At 32.7% G+C, this 24057-nt stretch overlaps 1 protein-coding gene across 4 annotated transcripts in view; it reads right to left on the bottom strand.

The window, feature by feature from the left end:
* The window catches only part of LOC127734325 (transient receptor potential cation channel subfamily M member-like 2), a 571123-nt gene that overhangs the window by 496130 nt on the left and 50936 nt on the right, over positions 1 to 24057 (bottom strand). The gene's annotated exons all lie outside the window — the stretch shown is intronic.

The following is a 24057-nucleotide window of genomic DNA, read 5'->3' as shown; positions in this document are numbered from 1 at the left end:
GTTGGGTTGGTGTCCTAACGACATCTGCCTATGACAATAAAGGTTGATTGAGAAAGAAACTTTACAACAAAGAGATTATTCCACTGGGTTTGTACTAGTATGAGCAACACGACGGATGCCACATGTTGTGCAAGATCTGTTTACCCTTCGGGGGCACCTTAGATCAACTCCGGTTTTGGTTGGGTTCGTTTTGCTCAGTCTTTAGTGTTGTGTTTTGTATACTGTTATTTGTCTTTTTGTCTTTTTCGTTTTTTGCCATGGCGTTTTTAGTGTATTGTCAACTTATGAGTTTGAGAACATATATCCTACTTGATACGATCAATCAGAGCTTGCGTTTCCTATCATGATTTCCTAGAAAGATGGTTGCTTTTTCAAAGGAAGGTTCCAAGTTGTAATGTTGGGGTCATCCTTTCAAAAATGTAACTGACGCCATCACGAGTTGGTTGACGGTTATGGAAATACCTATTTTACAGATGACGATGGATATTTGCCAATCGTCATAACCACAATCCTGTCCTCTTTTCGTCGAATGAATATGAAATGGCCAAATGGAACTTATCACCAAATTTGTACTTATTTTTGCAACATGACAGCGCCACATGTGGAGTCTTTTATTAGTTTTCTATGTTGTGTTTTGGAAGACTATTGTTTGTTTGTTTTTTGTTTTTTTTTTTTTTTTTTTTTGTTATTTTGCCATGGCGTCGTCAGTTTGTTTACAACTTGTGACTTTCAATATCCCTCTTGTATCTGTCGTCTTTCTTTTTGTCATATTCAAAATATTAATGACGTATTTCTTTAGTAAATATTCAGTGTAGTTTCAAAAATTTCTATAAAAGTAGAAACCTTGGATATCGAAAACAACGTTATTTGCAAAGATTACAATTTGCTGTGTTTAACTTAACAAACTGATATTAAGTTGAATAACACGACAAAAACAGAGAAACAGGACTGTTTCCTGACAACAGGTTTAAAAGAGAATGATACGAACGTGATTTTGGCTAATAATGAAAGACTAAGGGTGTCATATGAAAGAATATTTAATTACATTCTGTAAGTACCAGAAAAAAGAATTCTGTTGGAAATTCCAAATGTTAATGATCAATTTGACACTTAACAACACAGGAATTTACCACTTACTGTTTAAACTGGACAAAATCAAAATATGCAAAAAAGTGAAATTTCAAATAATTCTCTAATATATATATTAGTTGGCACAACGTATCATACGTTTTGGTTTGTAATGCTCTTCAACTTCAACTTTGATATGGCTTGATATTTGTTTAGATTCTAGCACCTATAGTGAGTCTTATGTAGACGTAATGCGCGTTTAGTGTATGATATTATGATTCACAAAGCATCCGATAACTAACGGACCCGTTACTTGACGGAGACGATAACGGGTAAGACCGTTAAAATTTAAACGACAAGAGGCATACATAGAGAAGCACACGAATTTAACGCGTCATTTTCGCAACGTTACTTCTTAAAAAGTAGGTCAATGAGGTATATTTTTCTTTGCATATTTCGATAGTGCATATCAATATTGACTTTTTATCAAAACCCATAGAAAAAATTGATGAGGGATCCTATCTGTATCGTATGTCCTCAACATTTTGAACAAAATAGTGTAATTAACCAATTAATCAAGACAACGTCTAACTATGGTTTAATTTGTCCATTTGCCCATTTATTACATTCTCAACCTATCATTAAAAATGATTGAGTTTGTAGGCGGTCGCTGTTTAATCGATCCAAATACTTTAAATGTGGTATTTGCTAGGTTGCCGCACGCACGTTGCATTTTTAAGAGTAAGAGCAAAATATTGTCTACTCCTTGTAAAAAAATGTTAGGAGTGATACTTTAAATATTAGTAATAATTTTGAATGTGCCACTGGATAAATATAAAAAAGAAGATGTGGCATGATTGCCAGTGCGACAACTCTCCACCAGAGACCAAATGACATTGAGGCTAAAAACTATAGGTCAACGTACGGCCTTCAACAATGAGCAAAAACCATACCACAGAGTCAGCTATAACACTTGTCTTGTATATTACGCCATAGGTTTAGGATTTTCATACTTCTACTAAGGGCAGATTCATGGACGAAAACGACGAATGATAAACAACAAAGAATTTTTTATTATCTCCACTGCTGCATTTCCCGGGGTTAATGAACACTTGAGTTATATAATAATTAAACCATTTTCCTATAAAACAAAAAGCAAACAAGGAGTAGAACAGGCCATAGGAATTTTTTGTGAAATTTTTTTAAAATGTTCAAAAAGGAACACATCATTTCTCCGCAGGTGTATGAAACTAAACCAGAAAATGTTAAGGGAAAAAAGCTCATCTCATTTCTATGGGGATTATTTGGCTATGCCAGCTCAGGCATGTTTTATTGAGTTTGAAACTTCTTCTTTTTTCAAATGTTAAAGTTTGTGATTAGGTCAGGTTAAGGGAAACCACTAATAAGTCAATAATATTTGGTATGCAGTTGTATCAGCATGGATTTTTTGGTTCCGCCATTCAGTCATGGTTTATTGACTTTGAAACTTTTGCATTGTTTACATGGTTACACTTAGTGATGAGGTAAGTTTTAGATGCACCACTAATGGTAAGTCAATAACAATCGGTAAACGATTGTTACATAATCAACACGTTTCATTTTCACGGAGATTGTATGCCCCTCACTCAAGGTTAATTAACTTTCAAATTGGTTGAGATTATGCCAATTTAAGGACACATTTATGTTAGGTCAATGTTATTGGGCATACGGTTGTATTAGCATTTGGATATATCAGTCCATAAAGATCCTGCGCCTTCTATCATTAATTTACAGTGTATCTTCTGCATAGTTTACATGTTAAAACATTGTCATTTTAATTCAACATTTGCATTATACTTTCAAAATAACATAAAGGTGAGACACATCAATATGTCAACAGACTATTGTTAAAATTAAATATATATGTTATCCATAGAAACACATATATTTTAAGCTGGTGGACGGTGTGTTACTACTGTTGCCTTTATAGTCCAGTCAAACTATGCATGAAAGGCTTAAACATCACTTAAATTACAACAGAAACATGTTTTAAGATTTTCGTCAATATTTTCCATAATATATACTGAATAAGTTGAAATAATTAAAATCCCATGGCAAACAATATTCATAATATGTATCTAAGTCAAAAGCTTTCTTGTAAAAAAAAAATCATCCAAAACATGAAAAGTAAATGTTTATGATTTTTGTCGAAACCTCTGTTAAGACTTTTTAAAGGTATGGATAGAACTTACATTTCGTATAGCTATGTAAAAATTGTTTGAGGGCCTTATAATCAGAAGCAGGAGGAAATGATGTATAATTCAAATTAAGTCGAGTTATTAAAACTGTATAAGTTTTGCTATTAAGCAGATTAAAGTTGGTAGATTCAGATACAAGAGTTGACATAATCCTGCCACTGTCTGATTATTAATGTGTATATATATATATAAAAATAATAAGAATACGTTGTATGATTGCCAATGGACAACTATCCACCAGAGTCCTAACTGACGTTGATGTAAGCAACAATAGACCACCGTACGTGGGTTTTCAACAATAAGAAATTCCAAACCGTATAGCCAACTTTAAAAGGCCCCGATTTGATAAAATGTGAAACAGGTCAAACAAGAAAAACCAACAACCTGATTTATGACAAAACGGTTAACGACAGTATGCATGTTACATAGCCTTCAACGACAACTACTGAATCACAGGATACTGACTTTGGACAGACACATAAAGAATGTGGCTGGGTTTTGTGAGCGCTAAAATCTTTCGTAACCTGGGACAGCGATGTTATAGCACACCATAAGAACAAGCTGTAAAAAAACAGTTGGAAATGACTTAGATTCATCAAACTGACACGAAGTATAAACAAAAAACTAATATAAAGACAAACGACACAAAGAAGGATCTAAGAGTACTTGCAATACTGAAATTTAGTTCAAAATCAGTTATAACTAATAAATAAATCCTGTTCTCCAAGACTGACGTATCAATCATGACACACCCAACGGATTTAGTGTAAATACGTCAAATGCCAAAATATAAGTACATAGTACCGATGTATGGTCATAAGTTTGCATAAACGTAATAAAATTTAAAATCAATTTTAGTACCGACAATAACAAAATTCAAAGAGTTTACAACGGTGTTTAATTGATAACCTTTAAGAATCTGTTTAATTACATGAATCGTAGCATTTATCTATTTGTTTGTTTATGTTACAATATATTATCGTTTGTGCGGGAGTTTCCTTACTTCAATGTATAAAGCATATTTACATACTTTAAAAATGAAAACCCCAGTTACAATTCGTGCTGCTTCGAGATTTCTTTTACATATGGTTCAGTTTAAACTTTAGAAAATTAATTTCCTCAAGAAATTTAGTTCTTTTAAAGGCGTTTGCTGTCATAACTTAAGTAAACGCCAGGATATAACGTATGATGAAGAATATATAAGTGTGTACCAGGAAAACTTTCCTATTCTTATTTCAAGTGGCCACCCTTAAAATTTGTTTGCATTTTTGAACAAGCACTATTAAAGTCAGACTCTTTCTACTGTTTTTAAAAGCAGTCAAAAAACTTTCTAAATTATAAAATTATTTTTCTACATACCTTCTCTAATTTGTTTCAACGGAAACACGGGTATTCTAGGCCTTATGTTGCACTTACATGTACACTTATTTTTAGCCTGTACAATGTATCTGTTTCCTGATTGAAAATGTTAAGTACCTTCCAATAGTGTTTTAACTAATACATTTCTAAGTCGTTTGTTTTATCATTTTGTCAATAAAATTAAACTTTTATTTTCTAAAAGGCGTAATCAAAACAGAAGTAAAATCATATTCTAACTACTGTTTTTTTTTTAAATATACTGCTGAAATTTGCCTAGTTAATAAACCTATGATTACTACAATAACCCTAAAAAAGTCAAATGAATGGTGCATATATCAAATATATGAACAAACATTCAAAATAATACTTTCAGTGGAGCTTCCTCACTGGTTTTAACTTTTACTATTGTGGTATTGTTTTCGTTTTATTACCAACTATTCACTAATTTTGCTTAAATATGAAGAAAAGGAAAGTTTTCTTAACTCTTTATTTTAATTTTCAAACGAACGAACGAACAAATAATGCTGAAATGGTTAAATTGCTTTTAGCTTTGTTGACCTATTTAACGAAATGAACCATTCACTAAAAGAAATATCTTGTGTTCGAAACATGAAGTTGTCAGTTTGTTTTCCTTTCCCCTTAATCTTGACAACAACATATACAATTTTTTGGCAATGTAAATTGCTCTGATTATTTTTGAACCTATCCTTTATTTGTTTGCAAAATCTCACAGGTTCCTATTGTTATAACTAGGGATCAGTTTTATATGATTGTCCCATGTATGAAGACTGTCGGTATATGTGTATTATAAGGCTAATTAGGAGAAAGGCCTGCAGTGGCTAGCTAGGCGGAAGCTCGGAAGCCAAGGCTTCAACATCGTTTTGATAAAAAAAAAAAAAAAATTTAAATAAAAAGGAGAGAGAGAGAGTGAAGAAATGATGACCTTCCATCTGACAATGATACTTTTAACATCGAGGTAGAAAGGTGGAAAGCACGATGGTCTATAGCAGAGGGACAAATCCCTGGTACTCTTGCAGAAAGCTTGAATTTGACCAATGTTGACCTGTATCCAAACATTTACACTTGTTTGTTTATTCTTTTGACAATGCCAGTGACCACTGCCACCGCTGAACGCAGTTTCAGTGTCATGCGCCGGGTTAAAAGATATCTGCGTTCTACGATGACTACATAACGACTTTCGGGGCTATGTATACTTCACCCATACAAGGAGACGCCCATTGACATTGATAACGTTATTGACTGTTTTGCAACCAAAAAGGACAGGAGGCTTGCTTTTTTGTTTAAAGTCACTGGTGAGAGAGATTGACTCGTGACTCTTTAATAATTCATATCAACGCATAAGGTTTTGACTGGCTATCTACAAAGTGAAATGTTCCTCGAACAATTAACCTTACTGAGTTTGTATTTTTGAAATAAAACAAGACAGATTTTTTAGTTTATTCACTGAAAAACATGGCAGGAAACTTAGAATCATGCATAATGATGTGTCATTAATATTGCTCAGCTTTTATAACTAACGGCCGTGATTTATGTACAAAATAATGAAAGAAAAACAAATATGATATACAGCAACAAACGACAACCAATACATTTAATGACATGATCCTGACTTGGGACATGCACATACAGAATGTGGCGTGGTTAAACTAATTTGAAGGCGCCAACCCTGCGCTAACCTAGGTATTCACTATAACTGGATATATTGTTTACATTTAATCTCCAAACAATTTATAATGTTGTGGTTTTTATTATACTGGTCTCAGTAAATATAACTTTTTTACCCCTCTGGAATCTCCTGGTTTTTACAGTTTCTTTGAGAAAATATTTTTTTTTTCTCACAAAATTATCTGACTTGTATCAAACAAAAACTCTTTTGACTACACCTTAATATTCACAATATTTTCAGTTCATATTTATGAGTCTAAAACTCTAAAATCCAGGAGCTTCGGGCGGCTTCGCCCCCTGGCCCGCCTACCAGGGCTTTTCCCTAGACCCACTTGGGGCCTTAAGCGGCCCCGAGGCCCCCTGTCGATTTGGGCTTCACCATCGACATTTGTCTAGCTACGCCACTGGCCTGGGTTTAGCGACTACACGTTCATTCATCCCACACACCTTCGTTACTATACATGAACTAGGCGAATACAGTATTACAGTAGAACCTCCGATTATGTTTGATACATGTGCCTTTTGCATTGTGATAACACATCTCGCTTGTTCCTGAGAGATTTTTTTTGATGTGACATGATTTGTTTTCAACCAAACCATGTTATTGTCAATTTCAAAGTTATAGATATGAACGTTTCTCTTCACATATCTCGATGTATAAGGGCCTTTAACTGCCTTTTCGTTTGAAGTTGTTGAATGATAGTTTATTGTAGAGCACACAATAAATTCTTCAATTGTATACATACTTTCTGTTATCGATCGGATGACTTGATCGTTATAATTCTATTGTATACGTCGGATGTTATAAAACTAAGAGTACGTATTTTTTTTTTTTTTTTGTTGAGTAGCTTTTGAATTAGTTTTGATCGTGTATTGTCGAATGGAGTCGATTTGTGTTGTTTTCCCTAAATGTGGACTGTCGTAGTATGCAAATATCTAAGAACAAAAATATGTCTGATGCTGGTGTCACATAGATCCTTCGGTCTCTGGTGGATAGTTGTCTTATTTGCAATCATATTACATTGCCTTATTTTTATATTTTAGTCCTTTAGATTTTATATTAATTTAGAAAGGGCTGTTAATTGTTATTTATCTTTAAAGAATAATATTGGTATGAGCATGAACCTAGAACAGTGACGTAGATCAATTTTATTTGCTAGTGTGTATCATTAAATCATCATTGCCTTTGTTTTCAACCTATTAAGGAGTAACAAATATTCTTTTGGCATTAGCTGATCAAAACATGAAAAAAGCACACGAATGAATGTTGATTTTCTGTCAAGAAAATGTTTGACAATTGTTTTCATATGCTCATGGAGAATTCATTGCTCAACATTGTCCCTCCGACGTTTGGTGTTGCTCATTTTTTTAATTTTCTACGTTGTGTTTTGTAGACTGTTGTTGGATTTTTTGTCGTTGTTCATTTGTGCCATAGCATTGTCAGTGTGTCTTCGACTCATGAGTTAAAATATCCCTTTGGTATCTTACGCCTCTCTTACAAACAGTCAAATTGTAAGTCGTAGTAATTGATTGCTGTCTGTCATGTTTGTTTTTCGTTTATTGATTTGTAATAAATCAGGCCGTTGTTTTTCTCGTTTAAACTGTTTCCCATTTTGTCTTGTCGAGGGTTTTTATAGCAGAATATACGATATGGGATTTGTGCATTGTTGAAGGCCGTACGGTGACCTATAGTTGCTTACATCCACAACATTGATTCTGGTGGAGAGTATTCTCAATCGCAATCAAATATGTACCATACATTCTTAATTGATAAGCAAATTCAGATTTTGTGTTCTACGTGCAATTTCTATAGTTGTTTAGCTGTAGCTCTAAACTGAACAATATTTTAGATAATGAACACTTCCCCGACGTATTTTGTGCATACATTTTGTATGTAGTAAGATAGAAATAAACATCTGAATGCCTTTAATTTTGCATATATGACTATATTAGACTACTTGGTCTATATTCATCTATTAAATTGTTTCTTCGTAATAAAGCCAACATTTATGTGTTCATGGTTTCCTGGTGGACCTTAATTTGAGCTCCAAAGGAAACGGTTTTGAACAACATATTAGTTAAAATCTTGAATCTCAAAACCCTGTTTTATTTCATGATGACGGATTAAATTCGTTATCACGAATTTGAGGAATCGTTACCACAAAGAAATTCGTTACAACAGATTTAATCCGAAAATGTATGATAACGGATGACCACGCCTATAAAAAAAAAGTGATAACGATTTTAATCAATGATCATCATTCTTTAAATTCATGATCTTGAATTCGAATTATAACTTTTGGAGGCACTAAATACCTATGGTCTTCTATACACTTTAAACCATAATTCTTATTTCATATTTATATAACGTTATTTTAAACATATTTCTTATAGTATTATAGGTGACCGATTTGTACAAAAAGTTACTTGTTTTTATCCTATTCGTACCATATAAATGTTTTTATTATTCGGCAATGATTAATCGCAGAATATAAAAGCTTCAAAATAAGAGAAATTTAAATAACGTAACCGTTCAAGATTGTTCTAGTAAAATAAGAATAGATTGATAAGATACATTTTACATCATACTGATGAGGGATATTTGTTATCCGAAATATAATTAGTTACACAGTGTGTTAGTGACCAAAAACGATATATATATATGTGGCCTTCCAAATACCGTTTCGATTCCTAACATCACTGAAGAGACATTAATTGTCGAAATCTGGATATGGTGTACAAAAACCTTTGCACCTTTTGTTTGCGGTATACCATCTTTTCCGCAAGTTTATTGTTTTCTGTTTAGTATTAAATTTATAATTAAGATCCATTTATTACATCGGTGATCCGTTTATTTGGCAATCGCCAATGGCAGTCAGCAGGGTTTAATAACATCAGTTGTTCGACCTGCTAGTCAAATGCGTTTTGTTAAAATATACTTTTTCACTCATTTGGTCTTTTGGAAAATGTTGTTTGTGCTGTATTTAGACCCCTCTACCAAGAAATTTGTTTTGCATGCACACGTATAAAAATTGCGGTTTTTATCCAACGCAATCATAGGTTTGAACGTTGTTTTCAATTTAGACTTGTTTATATTTTTCCGTTTGGGCTTGTATTATATTTGCCTTCGGGTTTATATGATCCGTTAATCCTATTTTGACTCTTTCAAAATTTAAGAGTCTATCCTAAATTGAGGTAAATTATATGGCCTTCCAAATACCGTTTCGATTCATAACATCACTGAAGAGACATTAATTGTCGAAATCCGGATATGGTGTACAAAAACCTTTGCACCTTTTGTTTGCGGTATACCATCTTTTCCGCAAGTTTATTGTTTTCTGTTTAGTATTAAATTTATAATTAAGATCCATTTATTACATCGGTGATCCGTTTATTTGGCAATCGCCAATGGCAGTCAGCAGGATTTAAGAACATCAGTTGTTCGACCTGCTAGTCAAATGCGTTTTGTTAAAATATACTTTTTCACTCATTTGGTCTTTTGGAAAATGTTGTTTGTGCTGTATTTAGACCCCTCTACCAAGAAATTTGTTTTGCATGCACACGTATAAAAATTGCGGTTTTTATCCAACGCAATCATAGGTTTGAACGTTGTTTTCAATTTAGACTTGTATATATATATATATATACATATGTAAGACTCTAAAGTGCGATGGTACTCTAAAGTGCGATGGTCACGCTAAAGTGCGATGGTCTACGCTAAAGTGCGATGGTGTCTCACGCTAAAGTGCGATGGTTGTTTGTTTACTAAAGTACGGTGGTATTTCAAGCTAAAGTGCGATGGACCAATAGGGTAAGGTTCGAGGGCTTTAAAAACGTTAAAGAACATAAGATGTAAAAATAGTCCTTTTGCAAAATCTAGTATTCTAAGGTATACCATATGTGATAGGCATTATAATCTACTGGTAGGCTGAAGTGATTGTTTCTTAATTTAGAAGACCGACCACGTAATAATTGCTAAACAGGTGATTTAGGTGTCACAAAATACTATATTTCTTGTAAGTGATTTTTTAACAATTCGGGCGTATTAAATATTGTGATAATTGGCGTAGCTTTCCATTCACACAGTCTATCACTAATGGGAACACCTCCCCTTAAAGTCGTCATTGTAAATTACAAATACAAAATTCGATTATTGTCGGAATATGTAACACTTATTTGTTTAAGCTTTAATCTAAACGAGAGAAAAGGGAGATATTCGCCGAGTTTTCTCCTTTTTCGTAGCGACTACACATACATGTTATATTTTCCTATAATGTACAAACTAATATTTTAGCCGACAATTTATAATTTACACATGCAAACATGTACCTTTGTTTTACCGATGTTACTTTTTAAAGCGACAATATTTTAACGGGGACCACAACATAAACAATGATTTAAATGTATCCGTTCGCTTCTAATAAAAGCACTATACAGGATTTTTATGCGAATACTATTTTGTATCTAAATAGTAAAATGGTCGACTGCAGGATACAAGTTCTTCTTCCAGCTACCGAAAAAAAAACACATTTGCTTCAGACGTCAAAGCATGGTTAGGTTTAATTTAATTATTAATAAGTCATTGACATTTGGTTTAACAGTTGTTAATCAAATATTAGTAATTTATCGTCCGGCGTGTTCATTTTTAGTTTGTATAAACGACGGTTAACGTCATAATCAAACTACGTTTCTTACGTCTATAATTTCGCGGACCATCGAACTTTAGCGTATGGAGGCATCGCACTTTAGCGTATACCATCGCACTTTAGCGTGACCATCGCACTTTAGCGTCCCCATCGCACTTTAGAGTCCTATATATATATAGGGTCAGTAAATTCCATATGGGGTGAGAGCGGACCCATATTGAATTTAATGCCCCTATATATATCGTATTAGGTCAGTAGCGCACTGTATTATAGTGTTATTAACTGACTGTTTCTATATTGGCCCTGTTATATATTCGAGGTTAGCTGTATTGGACCCGAGACTCAAAGAGTCAAGGGCCAATACAGCTGATCGAGAATCTATAACAGGGCTAATACAGAAACAGTCAGTTCATAACACTTTTATTTAATGATTTCAAATTCCTCAATTAAACTACGTGAAGATACAGAAATCATGTCTGAACTCAAGTCATGTTGGATTTTTGTCAACATTGATGTAATTTCTGATTTCACGTCCAAGTACTTAATATTATGCTATCACAATTCATTTTATCTAGCAAATATAAACTAGCTGGGAAGAATAATTCAGACAGTTTAAGCATTCTTACTATTGAATCGTCTGCGTTCTGATGATTGATCAACGGAAATGAAACAGTGATAATATTCGAAAGTTTTACTCGAAAAGGCTGTAAAATATTTCCGTTTCAAGACGCAAGGATTTGTAGAATCATGTGCAAAACAGTGTAGCCGAGACCATTGATTGGCGCGCTAAAATATCCCATTGACTGGGTCAGATTAGGTGAACATTCGTCTGTAACGCCCACAACTCACGACGTATTTATTATAAACATTTAAACTGTGGGGTTGCCAAAGGGTCTCAGTATATATACGAACTACAGTGCACAGTATATTATATACATATTTTATTTGCGATCATAAAATGTACGAAGTCGTCCATTACTATGTAAATTGGGTCGATTAAAAAAAAAGCTGAATATGTTTCTGTTGCCAAGGATTTTTCACAAGTATAGTAGTTAGCAGAAAAGATCACCAAATTATACATTTTACCTATTCAAAAACGTAAATGCAAATTTCACAAGGCTTGATCCAAATAGCCTTTTTACTGTCTAATAACTTGCAAGTACGAAAAAGACAAGAAAGAAGTATATTTTGTCTATATGTTTTGTGTTTGCACACTTTTTATACTGAACTGCGGCCAAGCTTAGCGAAAGGTCGTGCAACATAATCAGTCAAACAAACTTTATTAGATTAACTCGTTAAGGAACGATCGTTTTCATTGGTCAATTCAAACCTTCGACCTCACACCTGCGAAAATAGAACACGCGTACTATAAAGCTGAATGGACTGATCAGTATTCACGTAGCCGGTCAAGGTCGTTAAAAACTTCCATCGTCGTATTCACGTACATGATTGTGTTCTTGATTATCCCATGATAATTCTAGCTTTTATACATGTGCATGTAAAATTTTAAACTTTAATCTTAACAGTCACGTCGAAATATTTAATTCAACTGTCTCCTCTCAATTGGTTCTGGATTAAGGGAGCTACCATTTTATTTTGATTGGGGGTGGGGGACTTGGATGAAACATTTTGTCCTGCATTTTTTTAGTTGTTATCTCTGTCCTGTCTTTCTATTTTTCAGTCTGTTAGGTCCTGACTATATTTATTAGTTTATCCTGATTTTTTTACATAAATCGTCATCCTGCCTTTTTTTTTTTGTCGAATTGCTCACCCTGCCTTATCTTTTAATCAATGGACTTGATGAATTAACGTTGTACTTGAAATGAAACCGTACTTAACTACAAAAATAACCAAATAACATACTAAAGATATTGCTCGATTTTTATAGTAAATGGGTTTGTGTTATAAACTGTCATGTTCATTATTCATATAATATGAATTATTCTTTCATAAGTTTTAGGATAGTGTGATTTTTTTTCTGATTTAGTTTACTTGATTTAAAAAAAAAAATCCCGAAATTTTAAGTAAATTCAGAACATGTAACCAGCCATGCTTTGTTTAGAGAAAAAATGGAGATGGCAAACCATGGCACAGTGGAAGGAAATGTACTTTATAAACTCCAGCGATATACTTCCTTAATTTATAATTAACTGTTTTGCTATCCTCGGTTGAAAATTATATATTGTAAATATTTAAATAGTTGCATAGAAAACAATCAGTTTTAAACAGTGTGGTTATTCACTAAATGTATTGATAAAAGGTGACTCCATTTTTGTACATACTTTTACAGTAGTCATCCTTAATTTCTTAATATTTCGTTTATAAGTTTATCATACATGTATGATTTTGTATTTCATTTTAAACACGCACGCATGCCACACGTTACTTTGGCGGATAGTTCAACAATGTTATGCAAAGCTCTATTCTTACGGTATGAAATTAAAGGATAAATTTTCAACCAATTAAAATCGAAAACAGTACATTTATATAGTTCCTTATAAACTACAACATTTCTCACAAGTATTTATTTATTTTTTAGTTCCACACATGCAAAAATAAAATCTTCGCCGATGAAACATTTCAAACCTTTTTACACCAACATGCCTTCACTGAATTCATTTGAATTTCGTGGTGACCATGATAGTATATTGCATAATACATCTATATTCACGTGCACACATGATACGATCTTCCGGGGACAATTTGCTCGTTTATGACACGTTATTTCTGAATGACCAAACATTTAGCTACTTTATTTTCGTTTTATAGCATGAAAACAATAAAAGAGGAATGTGCAACCCATCATAAATTTGAAATGGATCAGTATTATGAGATCCTTATTATAAGTAACTACGACATTGTCAGGATAATAACCTAGCGTCAATATGAAAGAAATTAAAGTGGTTCATACATTCATCCGTATAAAAGCGGCACATGTATTTTATTTTATCCTTATATTTTTCATAGTGCGGTACAAGTGCTGCATGCATAAAGAATATTACTTAACACAAATTATTAGTATAATATTTCGACCCCACTATTTGAAATTAACAAAATACTTATTTAATTATTTTACCAAAAATCATTGTTTTTTACGTTCGTAGTAACGTAGTACATTCCATTGTCGGTCACCTGTGTCAATTCACGTGCACACTACAATTGTTGTTGTATTTAAATCTTTCAGCCAATGAAATGAGACGTTACAAGTTGTTTGTTTGTGATACGCCAGAATGTTATCAAAGAATTATCAATCGCTAAACTTGACTGCATTTCAGTGTAAAGTTGATCATGCATTCGTTCTAAAATAAAATTTTGACCAGATAAAAGTTAAAAGATGACATAATTGGACAACCGCATTGTTAAATCGCTTTGACGTCCGAAAAAAAAGATAATAATCAACACATGCATTGTAACTTTTAAAGCCAGTTAAATCCTGTTTTTTTGCTGAAAGAACGTGCGATATCATAAAAATTGATTATCAAAACATAACGAAAACACAAGTAAAGAACGTTTAAGTATTCAATATAAATCAAAACACAAAGGTTATTCCTGATTAGTTTTTCGAATTATTTTATTTAGGCGTTGAGACCCTTTGGTGACCCCACAGTTTAAATGTCTATAATAAATACGTCGTAAGTTGTGAGCGTTACAGACGAACGTTCACCTAATCTGACCCAGTCAATGGGATATTTTAGCGCGCCAATCAATGGTCTCGGCTACACTGTTTTGCACATGATTCTATTATACAAATCCTCGCAAGACGTTACAAAACACGGAACATCATTGAAACTTTTTTTATGTTATTCTAAGTTAAAAAAATATATTACAAATGTATTTTATGAATAACGAAACGTCCAAATTTAAGTAAGCTTAGGCGTAAGAAAATTGACCATGGGCCAATACAGGGGAACGTCAAAAGTATTGCACATGCTGATTTATCCGTATTAGGGCTGATTCGCTCATATCATTTAATAAAACGAATTAATCTTACCGACTATCTTAACATGTGGCATTTAGACTAGTGGCCTATCAAAGTGATCAAGTCTTCAATATAAAGAACCTACTTCTATTTGTCTATGCAAAAACAAATGCCAACAATAATAAATTGTAAGCTTTTAATGTGTTTTTTGCATTTATTTTAATGGTTCATCATCAATTTCTTGACCTGTTGTCCGGGCGAAACGTTTCAGATTTTCCTAAACGCCGAGTTGTTGTTATAGGGACGCAACACCAATACTAACCGTGTATTAGAATAAACCACGCCTACTTACCCCATATTAAATATACACGGTCTGCACGCGGTCGCTTTTAACCAATGTTATTTCATATCGGTTAAAAATTAGCTTCTCTTATTGGATAACAAGGGGCCACATGACATTCTTTATTCTTCAGTAAAAAATTCTATCGGTCTTTAACAGAAAAAAACGGACCAGAAAACCGGTCGTTAACGGACTTTTACATGTTAATGACCAGCGGGGCGTGGTTTCTCTGTTTAGAGTGATGTCCCTACATGTACATGTATAACTGCGTGGACTTTTTCCAGTTTAAATGTCAGTTTAACATTTTCCTGTTTTCAATTTTATATTGAAGTTGTTGAATTGTTTACCATATGTTTTCGATAATTATAAAATTATAGAAAACTTTATTTTGTATTCATATACTGAAAAATTGCACTTAAATGAATGGCAGTGACTTATAGTTATCACTATGACTGGTCGTCACTCTTTCCTATAGAAATCGTACAATAACTCGAGTTTGCTTTGAACAATTTGAATTTATGAGAATTTTTAAAAACATGGTTCCTCAATGAAATAAACATAATAGTTATTGAAGAACTGGTCATTATCGTGATATATGGACTGCCCGTAGGAGTGTCCATATATTACGATAATGACCAGTTTTTCAATAACTATTATATAAATATTCCTAGAATTGTATAGGAGGTAAGATAATTATCGATACTCGTATTTACTGTTTCCTTTTTTTAAAAATTGATGCTGTTTTGTACACTTTTTTAGGCGTATATAATATATATGATTTATTTATTGCGTACAGTATCTTTTTTTCATATTAAGGATGTATTCCTCTGATGTTTCAGTCTCGTTGAAATCTCGTTCGGGAATTATTTCCAAAACATGTAATTCAAGTGGAAAATATAAATGAATTTAAAAAATATTATAATCAAACTAAACTCTGTGAAAAAATTGTGTACTTGCAATTGGTAGTTTTTGAGTAATAAAATTTTCAAATTTTATATGCAATATGGTCAGTGTCATCAGCCAGAGCTGAGGGGTACAAAGAAATGATTTTATCAAAAATATGTACATCCATAATAATTGTTTTCTTTTCAATATTCTTAGATATGTATTTTTTCAATCATTCATAACAAAGAAGTTGAAATAATATGATTTTTGTTCTAAAAAAAAAAGAGAAAAATCCAAAATTGACAAAATTGACAGCATGGTCAATTTGACACGAAAAAGCAACAAAATTTTATAAAACTTTCTAATATTCACACCAACCTATAGTTTGTTTAAGTTAAATTTGTTCAGATTGGTCAACTACATATTAAGTGAAAGTATGAAAAAAAGTCTAATTGAGAAACTGTGATTTTTTTCATGATAAAAGCCCAAAAATGGATAAAAAGTGATGAAAAATGGGAAAATCATAAAAAATGCGGTACTTTACAATGGCCGAAGCAAAAAAAAAATGAAGTGCACCACCATATAATTTTTTCTTCATCAATTACTTTCTTACAGTCATATAAACCCCAAAATCAGGTTAAGAAAAAAGTTAAATTCTAGAAATTTTCGGCTCCTTAGAGGTGTACATCCTTAAACGATCCAATCCCTCGTAAGAAAGATCGGTGACTAATATCTAGGCGTATTTCCTAAATTGAGGTAAATTATACGGCCTTCCAAATACCGTTTCGATTCCTAACATCACTGAATAGACATTAATTGTCGAAATCCGGATATGGTTTACTAATTTTTGCACCTCATGTTTGCGGTATACCATCTTTTCCGCAAGTTTATTGTTTTTTGTTTGGTATTAAATTAATAATTAAGATCCATTTTGTTACATCTGGTAATCCGTTTATTTGGCAATCGCCATGGCAATCAGCAGGGTTTAAGAACATCCGTTGTTCGACCTGCTAGTCAAATGCGTTTTGTTAAAATATACTTTTTCACTTTTTTGGTATTTTGGAAAATGTTGTTTGTGCTGTATTTAGACCCCTCTACCAAGAAATTTGTTTTGCATGCATATATATATATATATATGTCTGTCACAAAGTTGTCACATGTTTAGATGTGTATAATAAAATTAAAATTTGATGTGGCGGCATGGTAATTAACATTATCATCCTTTAAGACAAACAAAACAGCTGATCTGAAAGATACACCATCTACTTGCCACTATACATCATGTACTGTGTTACAACCCTTGATAAAGCCGACGAGAAAAACCATTACATCGACCACCGGAAGCTATATTTTTATGTAGCCTAGGCGGTCGAGTGGTCTAGGGCGCTGGACACGGTGCAAGCGATGTTGCCACGATGACACAGATGCAAGGGTGCGAATCACACTGAGGGAAGAACAAATTTAAAAGTTTGTTAACGCAAATTTGAAGATCTAACATTGTTGGGCTAAATTTTAGACGAATTAACGTTGTTTTCAATTTAGACTTGTATATATATATATAAATGTATATACTTTTCACTTTTTGGTCTTTTGGAAAATGTTGTTTGTGCTGTATTTAGACCCATCTACCAAGAAATTTGTTTACATGCACACGTATAAAAAATGCGGTTTTTATCCAACGCAATCATAGGTTTGAACGTTGTTTTCAATTTAGACTTGTTTATATTTTTTCGTTTGGGCTTGTATTATATTTTACTTCGGGTTTATATGATCCGTTCATCCTTTTTCGACTCTTTAAAATTCAAGAGTCTATCCTAAATTGAGGTAAATTATATGGCCTTCCAAATACTGTTTCGATCCCCAACATCACTGAAGAGACATTAATTGTCGAAATCCGGATATGGTGTACAAAAACCTTTGCACCTTTTGTTTGCGGTATATCATCTTTTCCGCAAGTTTATTGTTTTCTGTGTAGTATTAAATTTTTAATTAAGATCCATTTATTACATCGGTATATATATACAAGTCTTAATTGAAATCAACGTTCAAACCTATGATATATATACAAGTCTAAATTGAAAACAACGTTCAAATCTATGATTGCGTTGGATAAAAACCGCAATTTTATACGTGTGCATGCAAAACAAATTTTCTTGTTAGAGGGGTCTAAATACATATATATATATATATATATATATATATATATATATATATATATATATATATACACAATAATAAGAAGATATTGTAGGATTGCCAATGTGACACTTTTTTACCAGAGTTTAAATGACGTGGATGTATACAAATTTGTAATTTGTTTTAAGGGGGACTTAAAACTGCCTACTCTTTTCTCAACAAGATTTTAAATCTTTGCTTTAATGACATTTTTTGTCCCCTTACACCCATGACGAGAAATATTACCCTGCAAAATAGTCCGTATCTCTGTTCGTCCGTCTTTTCACAATTAGAGTATATGATATGTCAGTCGAACTTCTGTTACATTTTAATTTTTTAGAAGAGTTGCGACAATCGGCTAAAATAGTTCTAATGCTTTCCTGACGTCCACATACACAGCTTCATAATGTAAGAAATCTCTTATATTTACAGTGATGTGGATAAGATTATGGTTTTCCTAAACATTTCACAAAATTACAAGGTGTTGAACTTATATGGATAAAAGGAGATGGTAGGTGAATGTCATTGAGACAGCAACCCAACGACATAAAAAGAAAACAAAAAAGACATCTAGAGGTCAAATAGACACATTTCTATTTATGAAATATGCAAAACTTTAGTTCAAACCGAGTAACAAAACCAGTTCTCAGGAAATTTTCCCATGTTGTATCAATTATTAACAATATACGCAGAAGAAAAAACGAAAATCACGGAGATGTTTTCAAAATGAAGCTAACTCTTATTTTCGTAGTTTCAAAAAAAAGTAACATCAGATGATGATATTCCTCGGAAGTTTCTTTTTTCTAAATTTTTTCACAGTATTTGTATAGTTTCTTAAACTTAAACTGTATGAGTTATGTTGTATATGGTACACACATTTTCCATCCTATTTTTCGACCATTTCACAATTTTGTAAAATATTTCAATATACGTATCCAATCATGGCAGTACCTAAGCACTCAGTCTGGCTACTGCGCGGATGGTACACGATAGGACAGCAGCAGCAGTACCAAATCAATAGAAATTATGATTATAGAAAGCCTTTTTCCTTGCGCTTGGAACGTGTTCTAGAATGACCGTCATCAGGCGCGACTAAGATAAATAGTATTGAAAGCCAAATAAGTTTGATAACATAAAATCAAAAGGACATAAACAGATTAGACAAACCCGTTTAAGGGAAATTTTGCCTCGTTGAGGTTCAACTTTAATCAAATCTAGACGACCGAACTTTCATTAAACAGTCATTTTCTTGATGACCGAACTTTCTATAAAAAGCACATTAAACAGTCATTTTCTATCAGTATATACTTTGTTTGATATATCTAAGCTGACTTCTCCCTTCTTTGATTTCTATTGCTCAATTGTTGAAATTATTGTATATTGGAAATAACAATAATTATCGCCTTTTAAAGTCTCCTTTTAAACTTTTACAGCAGACCAGTTTAAACTAAGTTGGATTCATTCCTTTGACATCATTTACAGAGTTGTTTTGGAAAATCTTCGTCAACTCACCTTCCATATATAACTGTTGTAATCATAAAAAAAATACACTAAGGCCTTTCCGAGTTGATTCACAGTTTTATGGATTCGCTCGCTCCAAAATTTTGGAACACTAACAAAAAGTTAGTTTCTGAGTTATTGCTCCATTTAAATGAAGTCAACAATTAAATTTAAAAACAAATATTTCTCGCTTCAGAAAACAGTTGTTTTGTAGAATAAATTTAAAATGTACTTTCCTTTCAACAAATTTCAGGTATATATTGCTAAAATATTACTACGGGGGGAAAATCAAACAAATAAGAATGTCTCTCGCTCGCTCCGTTTTTGTACATGAGTGTTCGAAGAACAAGTAATTTGAATTTTCCTTGGAGTTCGGTACTTTTGTTATTTAACTTCTTATACAATTAGGGCAGGACTCTTTTCTTATCGCATTAGTCAATGTTTCCATCATTGATATTAACCCATTGCGTGGCAATGAAATGTTATAACAAAACAAATCTAAATTAGGAATTATTTCGGATCTGCATTTGGACGGTCATTTCGGAAAAGGCAACCAACTGAAAGTTTTTGACATCGGGAATCAATTAGGAATGATATATGATAAGAATTTTCTTAAAAAATCATAACGCAAACAAGATTATTCTGAATATTGTGATTTTTTTTTTATTATAAAAGCTAATTTTAACCGCAATTGGACATAACTAATTAGTAATAGCATAATACACCTAATTTAAGTTCATTCAAATCTTTACAGCACATTGACTTGCATGTGTAGGTAAAGGTAGTATCTTTGGCTAGCTTGCTTGTTAGCTGAACCATGAAATCATTATTAGCTAAGGTACTACCTTCTATTGGGCGGAGTCAATAATTAAGCAGGGAACCAATCAAAAGTAGGAATAGTATATAAATATTGTGAAACCAGTTTTTACAAGTTAGTTTAAAAATATGTTTACAGGTTGTAGGTGTGTTTGATTTGTCAATTTCATTTCAATCAATTACCTCTATAAAAATACGGAGATGCGGTATGATGCCAATGATACAGGTGCAAAAATAAACTTAGTCGGCCCAAATCTTTGAGATGTTCCGCTCACCATGCATGGCATTGTTTTGTTTTGATTAAAATGAAATTGACAAATCAAACACACCTACAACATGCTTGTGAATTAGCTTATAATTGACACTATATTTTAAATTTAGATTGAAAATATATATCTAAAAGAGGGGCGAAAGATCGATACCAGAGGGACATTCAAACTAGGGGTGATCTCAGGTACTCCGGAAGGGTAAGCAGATCCTGCTCTTTACGTGGCACCCGTCGTGTTGCTCATGTTAGTACAAACCCGGTAAATAGTCTAATTCGGTAGGTCACATTCGTGAAAAGGGAACGGGATTGTAGTTACAACTAAGGAACATATCCGCTATCATCTGTGAAACGGATATTCCATAACGGTCAACCAACTCGTGAAGGCGTCCGTAAAATTTACGAAGTGATGATTTCAACTTCACCATTTGGAACTCTTGGTTTAATCTAAACTGGTTTCATAATGTTTATGCACTGTCCTTACTTTTGATTGGTTGTCTAATTAACTATAATAGTTAACTCCGCCCAAAGGAAGGTGGTACCTTAACAAATAATGATTTCATGGTTCAGCTAGCAAGCAAGCTTACCAACGATTTTACCTTTACCTACACACTCAAGTTATTTTGCTGTAACAGTAGGAGGTTTCTTGGAATTTGTGCTTATTTTTTTTTTTTTTTATCAAAAACGATTTTTTACAGAAAATTCCTTTTCAACACCGATTTTCGCAGATACCGTTCATAATGTTGAACCATTTTGACAGACAGCTTTATTATTTTAAAATTTTAGATCTAAATACATATTGACCTTGCATGTTTTTTCTCGACAACATTTCCTTGACAATTGGATACTCGATCTTGCACGATCCTATCGTAATACTTGACAATCGTAACATATTTTTCAACGATCACTTTTATCGATATACCAATTCCAGCCGCGGTAGAGTTCTATTTTTTATAGACAGCTGTCTCTTGTGAAAGACAATGTTCTGATCTCTAATTCACTTTTTGCGATGCTGGGTTTCTGCCTTACTAAAAACGTGTGCCCAATCATAGATAAATTACTTTTAACTTTCATATTTGGGCTTCTAAAGAAATGATAGACAATAGACCACTTTCAGGAGGATTTTGAAAATAAATAACTCAGCCTTGATAATAACAAAAATGAATGGTTCGTTCTGTGGTAGTTTGAAAATAAATAACCTGACTTACAATGTATTGAAAATAAATAACTCAGCATGTCTTTTAAGCCATTTTATAAATGCTATTCTAAAGTATGAGATGGCACCATATTCTTCCAAAATTCATCTTTTTTCAATTTTTTTTGGGAAAACTTCCCAAATCTTTTGATAATACAATGTATAAATATCATGAATATTTATGTACTTGAAATGTCTGAAATTGGGTTTCATTTAACTTGAGGTATATTGTCTCAAGAACATTTACCCCACTTTTATTACAGGGACGTAACTACATTGAGGCAAATGCCTCATGTTGGAAATTTTAAAAACAAAAGCTTGTCTTCATATCAGATTGTTTTCACGGCGAGTGTCTTGCAAGGTCTGTTCACCCTATGACGTAGCCCCCGTTTTTCAGGATCAATGTTTCTCATTTATTTTTAGTTTTCAGTGTTAGTTGTCTATTGTTTGTCGCTTTGTGTTTTATCTGTTCCCGGATTTGTCTTTTGTTCATTGATTGCCCTTCTTTATTCTCTTAGTGTTGCATCCCATCGGTAATATAGTAATTTTTTGTTTTAAATCTAAATTTTATTAATTTGAAGGACTTTTTATCTAATTTTACCAACTACTTTAAATTGTATCCCAGTAAGGAACTACATCAAGTTGTAATTGAAATGTGTTATAAAAACTTACTTGACATAGTTATATCAATGATAATCAGCCCCCTCTTAACTTAATTTGAAAAAAAACCCACATAATTGACAGGAATAAAAGATTTTCTGCAAGCAGAAACACAAAAAAAAAAACCAGTAGCCACATACTTTACTATGTGAATTACATTTTTGCTTTATCCTACATATTGGTCTTTTGATATTGTACCTAAAAACTAAAAGTCTTACACTGAATCTATATATTTTGCTTTGAGACCAAAATATTGTCGAAAAAGTAAAGAACGCAGAACTTGCGTTTCAGATTAAGAAAGGGTCTGGGAAACGCGCAGAATGCAGTATTTTGTATCATTTTTTCTATAGCTTCTTGCGGCCACCCAAACCCTTTGCCGAAATTTTTTTGTCATTACTTTTAAAGAAAACTATAGTTACAGCAAAATTAATACATTGTACGTATGCAATGTATGCAGTTTGGCTTTCAGAAGATTCACTTCCTGAGGATGATGATTAACTCTGATTATATGGTGGTACATAATGACTTGACTATACATGTAATATATATTTAAGAATAAAAAAATGAATTTAAAAATTGTGTGTTTTCAAATATTATATTAAAATATAATTGTGAAAATAAATAATCAGTCCCTTGTTTTAATGAAAATGAAAAATCATGCTTCAACAGTGCAGAAAATAAATAATCTGTCCTTTAATTTCACAAAAATAAATAACCGATCCAAAACAAATCCTCCTGCCCCCCCCCCCCCCCCCACAGAATATCAAATGGTCGTCCCCTAAACGTATGAACGATGTTCACTAAAACCAAAGTTTTTGACGGAAATGCAACGAACTCGAAAGTTGTCTATTACATTTTATAAGACAGTCCAACAATAAATCTTTGTAAACAAGACATTTCTTCAATTATATTCATGAGTGGGTATCATCAATTGACATGATTAAAAATGTATCCAATAGACTATTTTCATATTACCGACTTTTAACTTCGAAGTCTATATTTTTTCGACAGGTTACCTACTCTGTGGTTACACATCCTGGTACCAAGTCAAGTACGAGCAACGTAAAGAAGTAAAACCAAGCTTTCAATCGGTACAATTTTTGGGGAAAATTAACTACAGCATATTTTTTTACACGGCAAAATCATCAGAAAACAGTAAACTTTCCCCTCAAATTACACCGATTATATATTTGATTTTACTTATTTTAGCTGCTCTTACTTGACCGAGTACCAGGATGTCTTACCACAGAAAAGGTAACCTGTCGAAAAATTATATAATCCGGAGACAAAAGTCGGTAATATGAAA

Source organism: Mytilus californianus, unplaced genomic scaffold (genome assembly GCF_021869535.1).
Source record: "Mytilus californianus isolate M0D057914Y unplaced genomic scaffold, xbMytCali1.0.p SCAF_3, whole genome shotgun sequence".
Lineage (NCBI taxonomy): Eukaryota > Metazoa > Mollusca > Bivalvia > Mytilida > Mytilidae > Mytilus > Mytilus californianus.
This window is presented reverse-complemented; position numbering and strand designations above follow the sequence as displayed.